Genomic DNA, 21522 nt, shown 5'->3' with positions numbered 1-21522 from the left:
TTGTATATAGGGTGATATTTGTTTCAAACTTTTTGCTATATATATAGTATACTGTATGTGCTATTAGCCACACAATGGCATTTTGTTTCTTCACAGGGAAATATTTGAAGTCTGGTAATATACAAATTTTTGCTTGAAAGCATTGTGGCGATATACGACATATTTTGGCAAGGCACATAATGAGAAAGGCCCAAATTTCTGAAATTCCTTTACATGTATTGAGGCGATGTTCATTTGTATCCACCTCTCCACATTGTCTACACTCATTTGTTGGTAGTCTTTTTATTTCATTTAGTCGAACATTTGTTGGAACTAGATCATGCACCAGGGTATACCACAAACTTCGTATGTCCGTGTCAAGGAAAGGCTTGTGGAGATTTTGCCATACATTTGACCAAATAACATTAGGAATTTTTTTCTCTATTCGACTCTGCTGCAAAATAAGTTGTCGTTGAAAATGTTCATACAAATATTTTGACATAGTATTCTCCTTCAAATCCATGGGAAACTTCACATAACTCCATTCTTGTACAAAAATTCGTACATACATAGGGTTCTTTGTTAGTCGAGACAAGTTGGGTGGATTTTGCGGTGGAAACGTATCGGTAAATATACGCAACCACATTGATGTAATCGACCGTTCAATTAAGTACAATTTATAATTTCTAGCTAAAAATAGCGACTTACATTTATTTTCAATATTCCATAGTTCTAGACCACCTGTCATTTGTGTTTGGCACATGATCGGGAAAGGTACCCGAAAAATGTCCGTACCACATGAACCATCCCACAGCAGACTTTATTTGTCGGAGATATTGCTGTGTGATTGGCAACACTTGAGCGACATAATTTAATTTACTAAAAATAAAAGTGTGTATCAACCAAACACGCTGAATTAAATTGAGTTGTCTTCCTCTCATTTGATAGCAGTGTAACCTGATTTCGCTTACAATTTTCGTCCAGTTTAGATCCAGCATTCTGGATTCGTTAGTATGAAAAGTGATGCCCAATATTTTGAGTTCGTTTACATATTTTATCCCTATGTCCGGATTGTCTTGCTTCCAGTTGCCAACAGGTAAAGCCTTTGATTTTGTCATGTTCACTTCCGCTCCACTGGCAGAACAATACAAACACATTGCATTTAGTATGTTTTGGAGCTGGTTCGTTGTTGTTACACAAGCTGATAAATCGTCTGCGAATGTAAACAAACACTTGCGTTTCAAGGAAAGCACTCTCAGCCGGTGGGGCTCGGGTCCAAAGTCAAAGCGAAGAGAAGCATACTCAAGGGGCACCCCTGGCGAATGGATCTCGTCACGTGTATTGCAGGAGTCACGAATCCATTGATAAGAAGACGGGAGGTTGCCTTTCTATAGAAACTTTGCAAAACAGATATAAAGGCTTCACTGAAGGGATAGGCTCGAAGTACTTCAAACAAATATTGGTGAATTACAAGATCAAAAGCTTTTGTAAAATCAAAGGATAATATACAAGCTGCGGTTTGTTGCATTTCATAATAATACATTATATCACGTATACCCGCCACCGTAGAAAATATATTTTGAGTTTTACTGACACATGTTTGCCGTGAACTGAGTAATGAAGATAATATAGGTTTCAGTCTATTAGCCAAAACTTTGGCCATAATCTTATAGTCAAAGTTTAACAAAGTAATGGGCCTAAAGTCAGTCACTGCACTCGGACGCGTTTCTTTGGCAATCAGTACAATTAAACCTTCATTTTGAAGCACGCATTCGTTTCGAAATGCATCTTGTATTATCTTGACCAATTCATGTTTCATAATATCAAAAAAACGTATATAAAATTGATAGCCTATGCCATCGTTGCCAGGAGTGCGCTTAACGTTACATGTACGCAGTGCTTCATACACCTCCTCGACAGTGACGTCACTGTCTAACAAAGTTCTGTCTTCGTCCGTCAAAAAATTATTTACCGAAGTGAGCAATTGTTGTACAGCCAATTGATCTACTTCTTTACCAGTATACAAATTATTATAATACGTGTATTATAATACCTGTGATATACCTTGTTGAGTTCTATGTGTATCTCCGTCGGAATCGACAATATTGTTTATCAAAAGAGCTCGCCTTTGTTTTTGTGTGTGTACATAGTGAAATAAAGAGGTTCGTTCATCTTGCAAGGATGACGCATGAGTAGTTCTTATCTTTATACCCTCCAAGTGATGCCGTTGCAACGTAAGGATTTGTGCTTTGTATTTTTGTATCTGTGGATAATGTTCGGTGACATCAGGTCGCATACATAACTCATGTAAACATTTGTAATAGAAGTTCAACATTAAGTTCCGGTCACGTGCACTCTCTTTCCCTAGCCATTGAAAATAGGATTTAATTCGAGGTTTTACGGATTTTACCCACCACGTATTGTAATCAGTATAGTGTTTTTGTTGCCGGCACCAATACTTCCATTTTTCTTGAAACATATCATTAACATTAGGCTGTTGAAGTAGGGCAGAGTTCATTTTCCAATAGGACGGACCCCAAACTAATTTAGATTCTTGTAGATTAATACTGATTCTGATTGCTATATGATCTGAAAAAGGTACCGGCAAAGCATCTATTGTCGTCACATATTTTATAGTCTGGTATGACCAAGTGTATAGAATCTGTCCAGTCTAGAACCTGCTTTGTTATTGAAATAGGTAAACACTATATCCTTTCGTTTTTCGGTCCAGATGTCCTTCAGCTGTAAATCGCTGATTAAGGTCGTTAATGCTAAACTATTTTGAAACTTGCCTATACAATCACATGATCGCAGCACTTGATTAAAATCACCACCAAGGATGATACACGAATCATTATTTGGAAGTAAGTATACTATCTCAGCCTGGTAAAATTGTTCTCTTTTCCATCTGTTTTGCTGTCCGGAGGGGGCGTAGATATTAACAAAAGTATAACGTTGACTTTGAAAACTAATTCCCCTCCCATCGACTAATTTCTTTACATTTTTTATTTCTATACCACTTTTTGATTAAAATTGCCGTCCCTCTCCCGCTTGTCCCCAAGTTTACAATAGCCTCGTACCCATACAGGAAGTTAAAATCTACTATACAAACTTCCTGCAAGTATAAAATGTCAATCGAGTGGATTCGGACAAAGTCCGCAAGCAATTTGCATTTCACTGGCGTCAAGATCCCATTGATATTAAGGGTACAAAGACGAGTGCTGTAATTCATGCACAATAAGATATTATAAAAAACTGTATATAAGAATACCACGTAAATGTGCATTTTTGGAGCTCAATTACACTAAAGTAAGTATTAGTCCGTAGTGTTTTCAGAATGATGATAATCGTTCATGTGCATGACACAATTTACACTATTTTTTCTACCTGTTATTATATCGATATTCATCTTGTAACTCTCTAACATGTAATATATAACATCACACAGTATACACTAGGAAAGTACACAAATTTATGTCGCGCACTACACCCGTAAATCACTCTCGTATCAAAACATAAACAAACATTTCTCCTTACACTAACTACCTAATGGAGGGGGGGGAAGCGATCTGAACCCACATCTAATTAACATTTCACTTTTGTGCTGTGTATGACGGACTGCTGGCTTATAGACATCCTTGTACATTTCTTTTTCTTACCTTCTGTTACCGCTTTCAGTCGTGAACTGGTGCGTTTTTTTCTATTTCGTTGACCTTTGTCCATAACTTGCTTATCATCTGTGGATTCCTCTTCGGTTGGGGAGTCATCTCTTGATACCATTTCTTGCGATTGTGACGAGGGAAGGGAGGGAGCAATTTTAGGTTGGTCATGTTGTTCACTCACGTTTCCTTCTGCTAGTTTCAAGGTCGTTGTGGGCGAGGAAGCGCCTGGCAGGGAAAGCTCATCACCTGCTTGGCTCTTTTCACCTTCCGATACACAGCTGTTCGCGGGCGGGGAGGGGCCATCTTATCGCTAATCGAGGCTTCAGGAGTGACCTGGTAGTTACTAGAAAGTTCCTCGCATTCAACTTCTGCGACCCATGACGAAGTTTGACCTTCTGTTGTTAACAAATGGGAAGTTTCCTTTGCTGCTCTCTCTGATGAAACTTTGTTCGTCGGAGGATCCAGTGGCGTCTGTGCGGCACCTTCGGGTTCTTTTACATCTGGGTTCTTTGGGGATTCTTTCATTTCTATGTCCAGGGTTGTCTTGGGTACTTGAAAACTTGTAGGCTGGTATGGCAGTGGTTGTTCTGCTGCATCAATATTGATTGGTGAACGGTGGATGGCTTCCGCATATGTTGAGGCTGTCCTTCTTCCTGGTTTTCTACGCTTATCACAACAATTTGAGAGATGTTCTGTAGATTCACATATCCTGCACGTAATCTTTTGACCATAGTACGTTACCCAATATCGATCACCTTTGATAGTGATGTACGATGGAATTGGTTTTTTAAGCGTCATGCGAATTCGCTTTGTACCGGTACGCGTAGGGTATATATGTTCATCCGTGTACTTTTCATCATCAACATATTTCACATCACCATATGTTGTCAGTGTCTGTTGTAGAACGTCCATTGGAAGTTCCATAGGAACTACGTGTACATTCACAATTACACTATTTTGATCTGCCCATTCCAGTTTTACCTCATGCTCCCCATTGTCATCAGTGTATACTAATGTGCCTCCCGATCTTAATAATATCTGCTCGCCTAACACTCGCGATATTAACTTTATAAACACACACTTACGATATTGATCGATATCAATACTAAGCACTTGATCTTCTGTTAGTGACAAATTCTGTCAATTTAATATCACATGAATTATATTTTGAGAAGGCAGACTCCGATCTCTTACCCGCTGGTGATGTCCTATACACAATGTATCAACGATTAATACATTTTGTGGCAAAATATATATTCTTTGGAGTTGTTTTGGGCAGAATTCATGGCAGAAAGAGCAGCACTTTTTTTTTATTATTTGAACTTTGTTATTTTGAAATAAAATGCTGCAATTATTAGTGATAAGCTTATGTCGTGTAATATATCTCCCATATATGTAATAAATTCAAGCGTTCTTTCTCTGAACACTGACAAAAATGGCGGAAAGTGCTGGATATTTTTTGGAGGGCAGTCACTTTAGTATCACATGAAATATATTTTGAGAAGGAAGACTCCGATCTCTTACCCGCTGGTGATGTCCTATACACATTGTATCAACGATTAATACATTTTGTGGCAAAATATATATTCTTTGGAGATATTTTGGGCAGAATTCAGGGCAGCAAGAGAAATCGTGACCCACTTTTTACTATCATTTTTAAACTTTGTTATTTTGAAATAAAATGCTGCAATTATTAGTGATAAGCTTATGTCGTGTCTTGAACAGTGTACGATTTATTTCTGAATTTGAATGTGAGTATAGTGGGACACACGAGAAATTTGAATATAGTCGTTCTGGATGCAAACATATTGCTACAAATATCATAAAAATGACATAATATAAGTTCAATATGTGTATTATTTATTGGTGCACACAAGATTATTTTGCCCATTTTCTAGATATAATGCATTTTCGTTTGCCTAATTTGAGTAATTTAGTGGCCAAATGAATCAAAGTAAGGAAGAAAACGGTAACCTCCCGAACAGGGACTCGAACCCTGGACCGTTAGGTTAAAAGCCTAACGCTCTACCAGCTGAGCTATCCGGGCACACTTACTGCCTGCCTGGAAAACCTAGTCATATATCTCCCATATATATATAATAAATTCAAGCGTTCTTTCTCTGAACACTGACAAAAATGGCGGAAAGTGCTCGATATTTTTTGGAGGGCAGTCACTTTAATATCACATGAAATATATTTTGATAAGGCAGACACCGATCTCTTACCCGCTGGTGATGTCCTATACACATTGTACCAACGATTAATACATTTTGTGGCCCAAATATATTCTTTAGAGATGTTTTGGGCAGAATTCATGGCAGCAAGAGCAACACTTTTTACTATCATTTTGAACTTTGTTATTTTGAAATAAAATGCTGCAATTATTAGTGATAAGCTTATGTCGTGTCTTGAACAGTGTTCGATTTATTTCTGAATTTGAATGTGTGTATAGTGGGACACACGAGAAATTTGAATATAGTCGTTCTGGATGCAAACATATTCCTACAAATATCATAAAAATGACATAATATAAGTTCAATATGGATATTAGTTGTTGGTGTACACAAGATTATTTAGCCTATTTTCTAGATATAATGCATTTTCGTTTACCTAATTTGAATAATTTAGTGGCCAAATGAATCAAAGTAAGGAAGAAACTAGAACCGCCCGAACAGGGACTCGAACCCTGGACCGTTAACTTAAAAGCCTAACGCTCTACCAGCTAAGTTATCCGGGCAAACTTACTGCCTACCTGGAAAACCTAGTCATATATCTCCCATATATGTAATAAATTCAAGCGTTCTTTCTCTGAACACTGACAAAAATGGCGGAAAGTGCTGGATATTTTTTGGAGAGCAGTCATTTTAATATCACATGAAATATATTTTGAGAAGGCAGACTCCGATCTCTTACCCGCTGGTGATGTCCTATACACATTGTATTAACGATTAATACATTTTGTGGCAAAATATATATTCTTTGGAGATGTTTTGGGCAGAATTCAGGGCAGCAAGAGAAATCGAGACCCACTATTTTCTATCATTTTTGAACTTTGTTATTTTGAAATAGAATGCTGCAATTAATAATGATAAGCTTATGTCGTGTTTTGAACACTGTTCGATTTATTTCTGAATTTGAATGTGTGTATAGTGGGACACACGAGAAATTTGAATATAGTCGTTCTGGATGCAAACATATTCCTACAAATATCATAAAAATGACATAATATAAGTTCAATATGTGTATTATTTATTGGTGCACACAAGATTATTTTGCCCATTTTCTAGATATAATGCATTTTCGTTTGCCTAATTTGAGTAATTTAGTGGCCAAATGAATCAAAGTAAGGAAGAAAACGGTAACCGCCCGAACAGGGACTCGAACCCTGGACCGTTAGGTTAAAAGCCTAACGCTCTACCAGCTGAGCTATCCGGGCACACTTACTGCCTACCTGGAAAACCTAGTCATATATATCTCCCATATATGTAATAAATTCAAGCGTTCTTTCTCTGAACAGTGACAAAAATGGCGGAAAGTGCTCGATATTTTTTGGAGGGCAGTCACTTTAATATCACATGAAATATATTTTGAGAAGGCAGACTCCGATCTCTTACCCGCTGGTGATGTCCTATACACATTGTACCAACGATTAATACATTTTGTGGCCCAAATATATTCTTTGGAGATGTTTTGGGCAGAATTCATGGCAGCAAGAGCAGCACTTTTTACTATCATTTTTGAACTTTGTTATTTTGAAATAAAATGCTGCAAATATTAGTGATAAGCTTATGTCGTGTCTTGAACAGTGTTCGATTTATTTCTGAATTTGAATGTGTGTATAGTGGGACACACGAGAAATTTGAATATAGTCGTTCTGGATGCAAACACATTCCTACAAATATCATAAAAATGACATAATATAAGTTCAATATAGGTATTAGGTGCCTCCCCCATGGCGCAGTGGTAGCGTCATTGCCTTGTAATGAAGGGGTCCCAGGTTCGATACCCGGGGGAGGCACAAGTGGTTCGGATCCCACTTTAAACTGTAGGTCCAGTCCCGATTAGCCTTACTGTGGACTTAAAACACCAATCAAATCAAATCAATATAGGTATTAGTTGTTGGTGCACACAAAAATGATTATTTTGCCTATTTTCTAGATATAATGCATTTTCGTTTGCCTAATTTGAATCATTTAGTGGCCAAATGAAACAAAGTAAGGAAGAAAACGGTAACTGCCCGAACAGGGACTCGAACCCTGGACCGTTAGGTTAAAAGCCTAACGCTCTACCAGCTAAGCATTCTTTTATTTTTATTTTTAAATTTTCTTTATTGAAATTAGCTACTATTTACACAATTTTTACATTTGGACGTTAATTTCAAATTATCACATGTAGGAAATTTGCGTACAAGGCTTTACAGGTTATCTGATCATTGTGATAATATTGTTCATTGGCATAGAATTTGAATGACAGTTTTTGTACATGAGGTTGGTTGCCAAGCACATAATAGACGTAATGTCCTATGAGAAATTGCACTGCACGTGTTCTTGTGAGAGGAAAATACTGAAATTCTGGAGTTAATAAATGGTTCACAGTGAAGTCGTTCGGGGAGCGGCGGCATATGATTCCAAGTAGCTTCTTAAGGTGTTTCCAATGTTCCACGACTGTCACACATGTCGTCAGTCGATGCACTAAGGTGTCGTCCTGTGCACATTTGGTACAATGGGAGTTGTCTGCCATAAGGTATCTCTGCAATCGTACTCTAGTGACGATAGCATCGTGTACAGTTAAGTACCATATGGAGCGCACTCGATTGGGGAGGTGGGTCGCGGCTATGTTTCTCCACACGATATTCCAGCGCACACTGGGGAATAATGGGACAATACGCGGAATATGTTTCATCCGGGTTTGCAGCATTTTTGATAGAGATTTGACTGTTATATCAGAAGGATCCACACTTGGAAGGAGCATCAACATGTAACAAATTTCCACTATGGTTGTTCGTAAATAGAGAAATTTAGTGGGTATAACACCTGGGTAAATTGGGGCACATAGTTCCACTTCATCCAGCATGGAGCGTAGCACACGAGCCGTAATGCTATCTTGATGCTGGACTATCATGATGATATGGCGGTGCAAAAATAAGGCTTGCGCTTGTCGGTCGATACTCAGCAGGTTTAGTCCTCCAAGGCGAGTTGGTAGGCATAGTGTCTTATGAGTTACATGGAACAAGTGACCATGCCAGAGAAAGCGTGTGATCATTCTCCGGATTCTCGCAGCCGTTTGGGTAGGCACGGGTAGTATTTGCGCCACATACCATAGTTTCGAGAGTGCATAAGCGTTAACATATTTGATTCTAGCGCTTAGTGACAGTTGGCGCAGTCGGTTGAAATGTAATACTGCTTGTATTTTGGGCACTATGGTTTGAAATGTGTGGTTGGAAGTCTCGACCAGGTTTCTCGAGAAGTAGATCCCGAGTACTTTGAATACGTCCGTCACGGTCATTGGGACAGATTCTGTCCAGTTCCTTGCCATTCTCCCCAAGGGTAGTATTTTTGATTTTCTCAGGTTGAGACACAAGCCTGTGTTTACTCGTAATTGTTCCAAGATTTCCATTAGGTTAACATAATCCTGATGATCACGCACCGCCACTGTGACATCGTCGGCGTATGCAAAAACTCGGTAGGTCATGCCATACGCTTGTATTCCTTGTAGTCGTTGATTTATTTGGTGTAGGAAGGGACAAAGAGCTGTACAGAAGGCGAGGAGTGAAAAGGGGCAACCTTGCCTAACAGAGCGCTGAAGAACAAACGGCGAGGATAATGTTCCATTTACACACAAATGTACCCGAGCCTGGGTGTATAGGCTCTTTATCGCTTCTACGAAGGATTCTCCGCATCCAACCTGAGTTAAATGCCGAAATAGATAATGATGATACAATGAGTCAAATGCTCCTTTGAAGTCCAGGGCTACTAGAGCTGCTTCCGAGTCAGGGGCTTCATTCATTACAGTAACGATGTCTCGTATGCTAGTGAGAACGGTAGTTATATTGCCATTAGTTCCGTGCACAAATTGATGAGGGCCTAGTAGGGTAGCTGCATAGTGTTGTAGTCGGCGCGTTAATATTCGTGCCAATATTTTATAATCGGCACATAACAAAGTGATGGGGCGATAATGTTCAGGTGTTAAGGGATGTATCACTTTCGGGATTAAGACAAACACTTACGAAAGTAATCTATTTCAAAACTGAGCACTTGCTTCGTAGGCACTTGGTACACATCATGAAACCATCGATGAAAATCCAATGACGTAGGTCGCGTTTTGACCTCACGGAAAACAAATTTCAAGGTGTTTTCTCTTTGTGTATTCATCGTGAACTATTTCATCGTATCTTCACTGGCTCACGGTAATTGTAGTCAAAACCTCGCTTGCACTCCAAAGGAAAAAAGAACTAACACAACACTAGCAAACCGTATACGGCCCTAGCTAACTCGGACAGCTCGATCACTAAGCCTTCTCACGCGAAGAGCGGAGCTCGGTACGAACTGATACCTGCACGAGCTGCAGGCAGACTGTGCCACTTCGCCACGGAGGTCGACAGCTCAGCTATCCGGGCACACTTACTGTCTACCTGGAAAACCTAGTCATATATCTCCCATATATGTAATAAATTCAAGCGTTCTTTCTCTGAACACTGACAAAAATGGCGGAAAGTGCTGGATATTTTTTGGAGGACAGTCACTTTAATATCACATGAAATTTATTTTGAGAAGGCAGACTCCGATCTCTTACCCGCTGGTGATGTCCTATACACATTGTATCAACGATTAATACATTTTGTGGCAAAATATATATTCTTTGGAGATGTTTTGGGCAGAATTCAGGGCAGCAAGAGAAATCGTGACCCACTTTTTACTATCATTTTTGAACTTTGTTATTTTGAAATAAAATGCTGCATTTATTAGTGATAAGCTTATGTCGTGTCTTGAACAGTGTTCGATTTATTTCTGAATTTGAATGTGTGTATAGTGGGACACACGAGAAATTTAAATATCATCGTTCTGGGTAACTCTGAGTAATAGACATACGCTGTATCATTCCGATTCTCTCTAGTTTTAAAAAGTGATTATCAGATACTAACGGATTGAAAGTGTATTCTAGTTGTAAAATGATGATGTGTGAACGTTCAATGAATAGAGACCGGATGCAAACTTATTCCTACAAATATCATAAAATAAGTTCAATATGGGTATTAGTTGTTGGAGCACACAAGTTTATTTTCCCTATTTTCTAGATATAATGGATTTTCGTTTGCCTAATTTGAATAATTTAGTGGCCAAATGAATCAAAGTAAAGAAGAAATCGGTAACCGCCCGAACAGGGACTCGAACCCTGGACCGTTAGGTTAAAAGCCTAACGCTCTACCAGCTTTTTTTTTTAAGTTTTATTTCACTATTCTGTTTACATCTATGGATTTTTTTCCTACATGTATACATACAATTACATTACATCCAGATATTTACCAAAATATTTGTGACAATCGGACATTTTGTTTATTTGATTGTTTCCAAATACTGTATGTGCTATTAGCCACACAATGGTTTTTGTTTCTTCACAGGGAAATATTTGAAGTCTGGTAATATACAAATTTTTGCTTGAAAGCATTGTGGCGATATACGACATATTTTGGCAAGGCACATAATGAGAAAGGCCCAAATTTCTGAAATTCCTTTACATGTAGTGAGGCGATGTTCATTTGTATCCACCTCTCCACATTGTCTACACTCATTTGTTGGTAGTCTTTTTATTTCATTTAGTCGAACATTTGTTGGAACTAGATCATGCACCAGGGTATACCACAAACTTCGTATGTCCGTGTCAAGGAAAGGCTTGTGGAGATTTTGCCATACATTTGACCAAATAACATTAGGAATTTTTTTCTCTATTCGACTCTGCTGCAAAATAAGTTGTCGTTGAAAATGTTCATACAAATATTTTGACATAGTATTCTCCTTCAAATCCATGGGAAACTTCACATAACTCCATTCTTGTACAAAAATTCGTACATACATAGGGTTCTTTGTTAGTCGAGACAAGTTGGGTGGATTTTGCGGTGGAAACGTATCGGTAAATATACGCAACCACATTGATGTAATCGACCGTTCAATTAAGTACAATTTATAATTTCTAGCTAAAAATAGCGACTTACATTTATTTTCAATATTCCATAGTTCTAGACCACCTGTCATTTGTGTTTGGCACATGATCGGGAAAGGTACCCGAAAAATGTCCGTACCACATGAACCATCCCACAGCAGACTTTATTTGTCGGAGATATTGCTGTGTGATTGGCAACACTTGAGCGACATAATTTAATTTACTAAAAATAAAAGTGTGTATCAACCAAACACGCTGAATTAAATTGAGTTGTCTTCCTCTCATTTGATAGCAGTGTAACCTGATTTCGCTTACAATTTTCGTCCAGTTTAGATCCAGCATTCTGGATTCGTTAGTATGAAAAGTGATGCCCAATATTTTGAGTTCGTTTACATATTTTATCCCTATGTCCGGATTGTCTTGCTTCCAGTTGCCAACAGGTAAAGCCTTTGATTTTGTCATGTTCACTTCCGCTCCACTGGCAGAACAATACAAACACATTGCATTTAGTATGTTTTGGAGCTGGTTCGTTGTTGTTACACAAGCTGATAAATCGTCTGCGAATGTAAACAAACACTTGCGTTTCAAGGAAAGCACTCTCTGCCGGTGGGGCTCGGGTCCAAAGTCAAAGCGAAGAGAAGCATACTCAAGGGGCACCCCTGGTGAATGGATCTCGTCACGTGTTTTGCAGGAGTCACGAATCCATTGATAAGAAGACGGGAGGTTGCCTTTCTATAGAAACTTTGCAAAACAGATATAAAGGCTTCACTGAAGGGATAGGCTCGAAGTACTTCAAACAAATATCGGTGAATTACAAGATCAAAAGCTTTTGTAAAATCAAAGGATAGTATACAAGCTGCGGTTTGTTGTATTTCATAATAATACATTATATCACGTATACCCGCCACCGTAGAAAATATATTTTGAGTTTTACTGACACATGTTTGCCGTGAACTGAGTAATGAAGATAATATAGGTTTCAGTCTATTAGCCAAAACTTTGGCCATAATCTTATAGTCAAAGTTTAACAAAGTAATGGGCCTAAAGTCAGTCACTGCACTCGGACGCGTTTCTTTGGCAATCAGTACAATTAAACCTTCATTTTGAAACACGCATTCGTTTCGAAATGCATCTTGTATTATCTTGACCAATTCATGTTTCATAATATCAAAAAAACGTATATAAAATTGATAGCCTATGCCATCGTTGCCAGGAGTGCGCTTAACGTTACATGTACGCAGTGCTTCATACACCTCCTCGACAGTGACGTCACTGTCTAACAAAGTTCTGTCTTCGTCCGTCAAAAAATTATTTACCGAAGTGAGCAATTGTTGTACAGCCAATTGATCTACTTCTTTACCAGAATACAAATTATTATAATACGTGTATTATAATACCTGTGATATACCTTGTTGAGTTCTATGTGTATCTCCGTCGGAATCGACAATATTGTTTATCAAAAGAGCTCGCCTTTGTTTTTGTGTGTGTACATAGTGAAATAAAGAGGTTCGTTCATCTTGCAAGGATGACGCATGAGTAGTTCTTATCTTTATACCCTCCAAGTGATGCCGTTGCAACGTAAGGATTTGTGCTTTGTATTTTTGTATCTGTGGATAATGTTCGGTGACATCAGGTCGCATACATAACTCATGTAAACATTTGTAATAGAAGTTCAACATTAAGTTCCGGTCACGTGCACTCTCTTTCCCTAGCCATTGAAAATAGGATTTAATTCGAGGTTTTACGGATTTTACCCACCACGTATTGTAATCAGTATAGTGTTTTTGTTGCCGGCACCAATACTTCCATTTTTCTTGAAACATATCATTAACATTAGGCTGTTGAAGTAGGGCAGAGTTCATTTTCCAATAGGACGGACCCCAAACTAATTTAGATTCTTGTAGATTAATACTGATTCTGATTGCTATATGATCTGAAAAAGGTACCGGCAAAGCATCTATTGTCGTCACATATTTTATAGTCTGGTATGACCAAGTGTATAGAATCTGTCCAGTCTAGAACCTGCTTTGTTATTGAAATAGGTAAACACTATATCCTTTCGTTTTTCGGTCCAGATGTCCTTCAGCTGTAAATCGCTGATTAAGGTCGTTAATGCTAAACTATTTTGAAACTTGCCTATACAATCACATGATCGCAGCACTTGATTAAAATCACCACCTAGGATGATACACGAATCATTATTTGGAAGTAAGTATACTATCTCAGCCTGGTAAAATTGTTCTCTTTTCCATCTGTTTTGCTGTCCGGAGGGGGCGTAGATATTAACAAAAGTATAACGTTGACTTTGAAAACTAATTCCCCTTCCATCGACTAATTTCTTTACATTTTTTATTTCTATACCACTTTTTGATTAAAATTGCCGTCCCTCTCCCGCTTGTCCCCAAGTTTACAATAGCCTCGTACCCATACAGGAAGTTAAAATCTACTATACAAACTTCCTGCAAGTATAAAATGTCAATCGAGTGGATTCGGACAAAGTCCGCAAGCAATTTGCATTTCACTGGCGTCAAGATCCCATTGATATTAAGGGTACAAAGACGAGTGCTGTAATTCATGCACAATAAGATATTATAAAAAACTGTATATAAGAATACCACGTAAATGTGCATTTTTGGAGCTCAATTACACTAAAGTAAGTATTAGTCCGTAGTGTTTTCAGAATGATGATAATCGTTCATGTGCATGACACAATTTACACTATTTTTTCTACCTGTTATTATATCGATATTCATCTTGTAACTCTCTAACATGTAATATATAACATCACACAGTATACACTAGGAAAGTACACAAATTTATGTCGCGCACTACACCCGTAAATCACTCTCGTATCAAAACATAAACAAACATTTCTCCTTACACTAACTACCTAATGGAGGGGGGGGAAGCGATCTGAACCCACATCTAATTAACATTTCACTTTTGTGCTGTGTATGACGGACTGCTGGCTTATAGACATCCTTGTACATTTCTTTTTCTTACCTTCTGTTACCGCTTTCAGTCGTGAACTGGTGCGTTTTTTTCTATTTCGTTGACCTTTGTCCATAACTTGCTTATCATCTGTGGATTCCTCTTCGGTTGGGGAGTCATCTCTTGATACCATTTCTTGCGATTGTGACGAGGGAAGGGAGGGAGCAATTTTAGGTTGGTCATGTTGTTCACTCACGTTTCCTTCTGCTAGTTTCAAGGTCGTTGTGGGCGAGGAAGCGCCTGGCAGGGAAAGCTCATCACCTGCTTGGCTCTTTTCACCTTCCGATACACAGCTGTTCGCGGGCGGGGAGGGGCCATCTTATCGCTAATCGAGGCTTCAGGAGTGACCTGGTAGTTACTAGAAAGTTCCTCGCATTCAACTTCTGCGACCCATGACGAAGTTTGACCTTCTGTTGTTAACAAATGGGAAGTTTCCTTTGCTGCTCTCTCTGATGAAACTTTGTTCGTCGGAGGATCCAGTGGCGTCTGTGCGGCACCTTCGGGTTCTTTTACATCTGGGTTCTTTGGGGATTCTTTCATTTCTATGTCCAGGGTTGTCTTGGGTACTTGAAAACTTGTAGGCTGGTATGGCAGTGGTTGTTCTGCTGCATCAATATTGATTGGTGAACGGTGGATGGCTTCCGCATATGTTGAGGCTGTCCTTCTTCCTGGTTTTCTACGCTTATCACAACAATTTGAGAGATGTTCTGTAGATTCACATATCCTGCACGTAATCTTTTGACCATAGTACGTTACCCAATATCGATCACCTTTGATAGTGATGTACGATGGAATTGGTTTTTTAAGCGTCATGCGAATTCGCTTTGTACCGGTACGCGTAGGGTATATATGTTCATCCGTGTACTTTTCATCATCAACATATTTCACATCACCATATGTTGTCAGTGTCTGTTGTAGAACGTCCATTGGAAGTTCCATAGGAACTACGTGTACATTCACAATTACACTATTTTGATCTGCCCATTCCAGTTTTACCTCATGCTCCCCATTGTCATCAGTGTATACTAATGTGCCTCCCGATCTTAATAATATCTGCTCGCCTAACACTCGCGATATTAACTTTATAAACACACACTTACGATATTGATCGATTTCAATACTAAGCACTTGATCTTCTGTTAGTGACAAATTCTGCTGAATCCACCGATGCAGTTGTATCGATGTCGGTTTTTGTCGCACATTCGTGAAGACCAATTTCACAGTATTCACTCGCCGTACAGACATGTTTCAGAACACAGAAGGTAGACTTAACCGGAATTTCACTAGCTTACACGTAAATGCTCAACACGGACCGCACGTAGAGACGATGCACCGCGTGCCAGTGCTGGCAGCGAACTGGCCCAGCTGAGCTATCCGGGCACACTTACTGCCTACCTGGAAAACCTAGTCATATATCTTTCATATATGTAATAAATTCGCTGCGGGACGGCGTAGGTTCGAATCCGGCTCTGGTCGGAATTTATTCGGCCTACGTATAGGGCCGGTGGCAACCCACCATCGTGAGGAAATTGGGAAGCTCCGAGTGAGTGAGCGTAACCCGGTCGAGAAGACCTACAACAACGGCTGGGGGTTCGTCGGGCTGATCACCCGTCACCCCAATACAGGTCTAAGACCTCCACGCTATAACATGTGACGAAGGAACAGTGTGGGAGGGAGACCAGCAGTCGGTAGGTAAGCCAAGGCCCGCCAAGGTGCTGTAGAGCTGTAGGGCTATGTTATATGTAATAAATTCAAGAGTTCTTTCTCTGAACACTGACAAAAATGGCGGAAAGTGCTGGATATTTTTTGGAGGGCAGTCATTTTAATATCACATGAAATATGTTTTGAGAAGGCAGACTCGCCCGACCCTGTGGCCGAGTGGTTAGCACATCGCGCTGCGACGCCAAGGGTCCCGGGTTCGAATCCCGGTCGGGTATGGTTGTTTGTGAATGTCCATTTTCATACATTTCATCATTTCATCACTCATCCCCATCTTCGCAAATTAGCCAAGAGGCACAAAACGCGAAGTAAAATAAACTAAATCAATGAAATCAATGAACAATGAGAAGGCAGACTCCGATCTCTTACCCGCTGGTGATGTCCTATACACATTGTATCAATGATTAATACATTTTGTGGCAAAATATATATTCTTTGGAGATGTTTAGGGCAGAATTCAGGGCAGCAAGAGAAATCGTGACCCACTTTTTACTATCATTTTTGAACTTTGTTATTTTGAAATAAAATGCTGCAATTATTAGTGATAAGCTTATGTCGTGTCTTGAACACTGTTCGATTTATTTCTGAATTTGAATGTGTGTATAGTGGGACACACGAGAAATTTCAATATAGTCGTTCTGGATGCAAACATAGTCCTAGAAATATCATAAAAATGACATAATATAAGTTCAATATTGGTATTAGTTGTTGGTGCACACAAGTTTATTTTGCCAATTTTCTAGATATAATGCATTTTCGTTTGCCTAATTTGAATCATTTAGTGGCCAAATGAATTAAAGTATGGAAGAAAACGGTAACCGCCCGAACAGAGACTCGAATCCTGGACCGTTAGGTTAAAAGCCTAAAGCTCTACCAGCTGAGCTATCCGGGCACACTTACTGCCTACCTGGAAAACCTAGTCATATATCTCCCATATATGTAATAAATACAAGCGTTCTTTCTCTGAACACTGACAAAAATGGCGGAAAGTGCTGGATATTTTTTGGAGGGCAGTCATTTTAATATCACATGAAATATATTTTGAGAAGGCAGACTCCGATCTCTTATCCGCTGGTGATGTCCTATACACATTGTATCAACGATTAATACATTTTGTGGCAAAATATATATTCTTTGGAGATGTTTTGGGCAGAATTCATGGCAGAAAGAGCAGCACTTTTTACTATCATTTTGAAATTTGTTATTTTGAAATAAAATGCTGCAATTATTAGTGATAAGCTTATGTCGGGTCTTGAACACTGTTCGATTTATTTCTGAATTTGAATGTGTGTATAGTGGGACACACGAGAAATCTGAATATAGTCGTTCTGGATGCAAACAAATTCCTACAAATATCATAAAAATGACATAATATAAGTTCTATATGAGTATTAGTTGTTGGTGCACACAAGATTGTTTTGCCTATTTTCTAGACATAATGCATTTTCGTTTGCCTAATTTAATCATTTAGTGGCCAAATGATTCAAAGTAAGGAGGAAAACGGTAACCGCCCGAACAGGGACTCGAACCCTGGAGCGTTAGGTTAAAAGCCTAACGCTCTACCTGCTGAGCTATCCGGGCACACTTACTGCCTGCCTGGAAAACCTAGTCATATATATCTCCCATATAAATAATAAATTCAAGCGTTCTTTCTCTGAACACTGACAAAAATGGCGGAAAGTGCTGGATATTTTTTGGAGGGCAGTCACTTTAATATAACATGAAATTTATTTTGAGAAGGCAGACTCCGATCTCTTACACGCTGGTGATGTCCTATACACATTGTATCATCTGTTAATACATTTTGAGGCAAAATATATATTCTTTGGGGATGTTTTGGGCAGAATTCATGGCAGAAAGAGCAGCACTTTTTACTATCATTTTGAAATTTGTTATTTTGAAATAAAATGCTGCAATTATTAGTGATAAGCTTATGTCGTGTCTTAAACAGTGTTCGATTATTTCTGAATTTGAATGTGTGTATAGCGGGACACACTAGAAATTTGAATATAGTCGTTCCTGATGCAAACATTTTCCCACAAATATCATAAAAATGACATAACATAAGTTCAATATGGGTATTAGTTGTTGGTGCACACAAGATTGTTTTGAATTTTTTCTAGATATAATGCATTTTAGTTTGCCTAATTTGAATCATTTAGTGGCCAAATGAATCAAAGTAAGGAGGAAAACGGTAACCGCCCGAACAGGGACTCGAACCCTGGACCGTTAGGTTAAAAGCCTAACGCTCTACCAGCTGAGCTATCCGGGCACACTTACTATCTACCTGGAAAACCTAGTCATATATCTCCCATATATGTAATAAATTGAAGCGTTCTTTCTCTGAACACTGACACAAATGGTGGAAAGTGCTCGATATTTTTTGGAGGGCAGTCACTTTAATATCACATGAAATATATTTTGAGAAGGCAGACTCCGATCTCTTACCCGCTGGTGATGTCCTATACACATTGTATCAACGATTAATACATTTTGTGGCAAAAAATATATTCTTTGGAGATGTTTTGGGCAGAATTCAGGGCTGCAAGAGAAATCTTGACCCAATTTTTACTATCATTTTTGAACTTTGTTATTTTGAAATAAAATGCTGCAATTATTAGTGATAAGCTTATGTCGTGTCTTGAACACTGTTCGATTTTTTTCTGATTTTGAATGTGTGTATAGCGGGACACACGAGAAATTTGAATACAGTCGTTCTGGATGCAAACTTATTCCTACAAATATCATAAAAATGACATAACATTAATATAAGTTCAATATGGGTATTAGTTGTTGGTGCACACAAGATTATTTTGCCTATTTTCTAGATATAATGCATTTTCGTTTGCCTAATTTAAATCATTTAGTGGCCAAATGAATCATAGTAAGGAGGAAAACGGTAACCGCCCGAACAGGGACTCGAACCCTGGACCGTTAGGTTAAAAGCCTAACGCTCTACCAGCAGAGGTATCCGGGCACACTTACTGTCTACCTGGAAAACCTAGTCATATATCTCCCATATATGTAATAAATTAAAAGCGTTCTTTCCCTGAACACTGACAAAAATTGCGGAAAGTGCTGGATATTTTTTGGAGGGCAGTCACTTTAATATCACATGAAATATATTTTGAGAAGGCAGACTCCGATCTCTTACCCGCTGGTGATGTCCTATACACATTGTATCAACGATTAATACATTTTGTGGCAAAATATATATTCTTTGGAGATGTTTTGGGCAGAATTCATGGCAGAAAGAGCAGCACTTTTTACTATCATTTTTGAAATTTGTTATTTTGAAATAAAATGCTGCAATTATTAGTGATAAGCTTATGTCGTGTCTTAAACAGTGTTCGATTATTTCTGAATTTGAATGTGTGTATAGCGGGACACACTAGAAATTTGAATATAGTCGTTCCTGATGCAAACATATTCCTACAAATATCATAAAAATGACATAACATTAATATAAGTTCAATATGGGTTTTAGTTGTTGGTGCACACAAGATTATTTTGCCTATTTTCTAGATATAATGCATTTTCGTTTGCCTAATTTGAATCATTTAGTGGCCAAATGAATCAAAGTAAGGAGGAAAACGGTAACCGCCCGAACAGGGACTCGAACCCTGGACCGTTAGGTTAAAAGCCTAACGCTCTACCAGCTGAGGTATCCGGGCACACTTACTGTCTACCTGGAAAACCTAGTCATATATCTCCCATATATGTAATAAATTAAAAGCGTTCTTTCCCTGAACACTGACAAAAATTGCGGAAAGTGCTGGATATTTTTTGGAGGGCAGTCACTTTAATATCACATGAAATATATTTTGAGAAGGCAGACTCCGATCTCTTACCCGCTGGTGATGTCCTATACACATTGTATCAACGATTAATACATTTTGTGGCAAAATATATATTCTTTGGAGATGTTTTGGGCAGAATTCATGGCAGAAAGAGCAGCACTTTTTACTATCATTTTTGAAATTTGTTATTTTGAAATAAAATGCTGCAATTATTAGTGATAAGCTTATGTCTTGTCTTAAACAGTGTTCGATTTATTTCTGAATTTGAATGTGTGTATAGCGGGACACACTAGAAATTTGAATATAGTCGTTCCTGATGCAAACATATTCCTACAAATATCATAAAAATGACATAATATAAGTTCAATATGGGTATTAGTTGTTGGTGCACACAAGATTGTTTTGCCTATTTTCTAGATATAATGCATTTTCGTTTGCCTAATTTGAATCATTTAGTGGCCAAATGAATCAAAGTAAGGAGGAAAACGGTAACCGCCCGAACAGGGACTCGAACCCTGGACCGTTAGGTTAAAAGCCTAACGCTCTACCAGCTGAGCTATCCGGGCACACTTACTGTCTACCTGGAAAACCTAGTCATATATCTCCCATATATGTAATAAATTCAAGCGTTCTTTCTCTGAACACTGACAAAAATGGCGGAAAGTGCTCGATATTTTTTGGAGGGCAGTCACTTTAATATCACACGAAATATATTTTGAGAAGGCAGACTCCGATCTCTTACCCGCTGGTGATGTCCTATACACATTGTATCAACGATTAATACATTTTGTGGCAAAATATATATTCTTTGGAGATGTTTTGGGCAGAATTCAGGGCTGCAAGAGAAATCTTGACCCAATTTTTACTGTCATTTTTGAACTTTGTTATTTTGAAATAAAATGCTGCAATTATTAGTGATAAGCTTATGTCGTGTCTTGAACAGTGTTCGATTTATTTCTGAATTTGAATGTGTGTATAGTGGGACACACGAGAAATTTGAATATAGACGTTCTGGATGCAAAAAAAGTCCTACAAATATCATAAAAATGACATAACATTAATATAAGTTCAATATGGGTTTTAGTTGTTGGTGCACACAAGATTATTTTGCCTATTTTCTAGATATAATGCATTTTCGTTTGCCTAATTTGAATCATTTAGTGGCCAAATGAATCAAAGTAAGGAGGAAAACGGTAACCGCCCGAACAGGGACT

At 38.4% G+C, this 21522-nt stretch overlaps 3 non-coding genes across 3 annotated transcripts; all 3 read right to left on the bottom strand.

Annotated features, from left to right (window-relative positions):
• Positions 1 to 7004: 7004 nt before the first annotated feature.
• On the bottom strand, positions 7005 to 7077 carry TRNAK-UUU (transfer RNA lysine (anticodon UUU)). Its single transcript has one exon. It is a non-coding gene; the product is annotated as a tRNA-Lys (tRNA).
• An 11630-nt stretch (positions 7078 to 18707) lies between these two features.
• Positions 18708 to 18780, bottom strand: TRNAK-UUU (transfer RNA lysine (anticodon UUU)). The gene has a single exon. It is a non-coding gene; the product is annotated as a tRNA-Lys (tRNA).
• Positions 18781 to 20801: 2021 nt separating this feature from the next.
• Positions 20802 to 20874, bottom strand: TRNAK-UUU (transfer RNA lysine (anticodon UUU)). Its single transcript has one exon. It is a non-coding gene; the product is annotated as a tRNA-Lys (tRNA).
• Between the last annotated feature and the right edge of the window lie 648 nt (positions 20875 to 21522).

Source organism: Lepisma saccharinum, chromosome 2 (assembly GCF_977018435.1).
Source record: "Lepisma saccharinum chromosome 2, izLepSacc3.1, whole genome shotgun sequence".
Classification (NCBI taxonomy): Eukaryota; Metazoa; Arthropoda; class Insecta; order Zygentoma; family Lepismatidae; genus Lepisma; species Lepisma saccharinum.
This window is presented reverse-complemented; position numbering and strand designations above follow the sequence as displayed.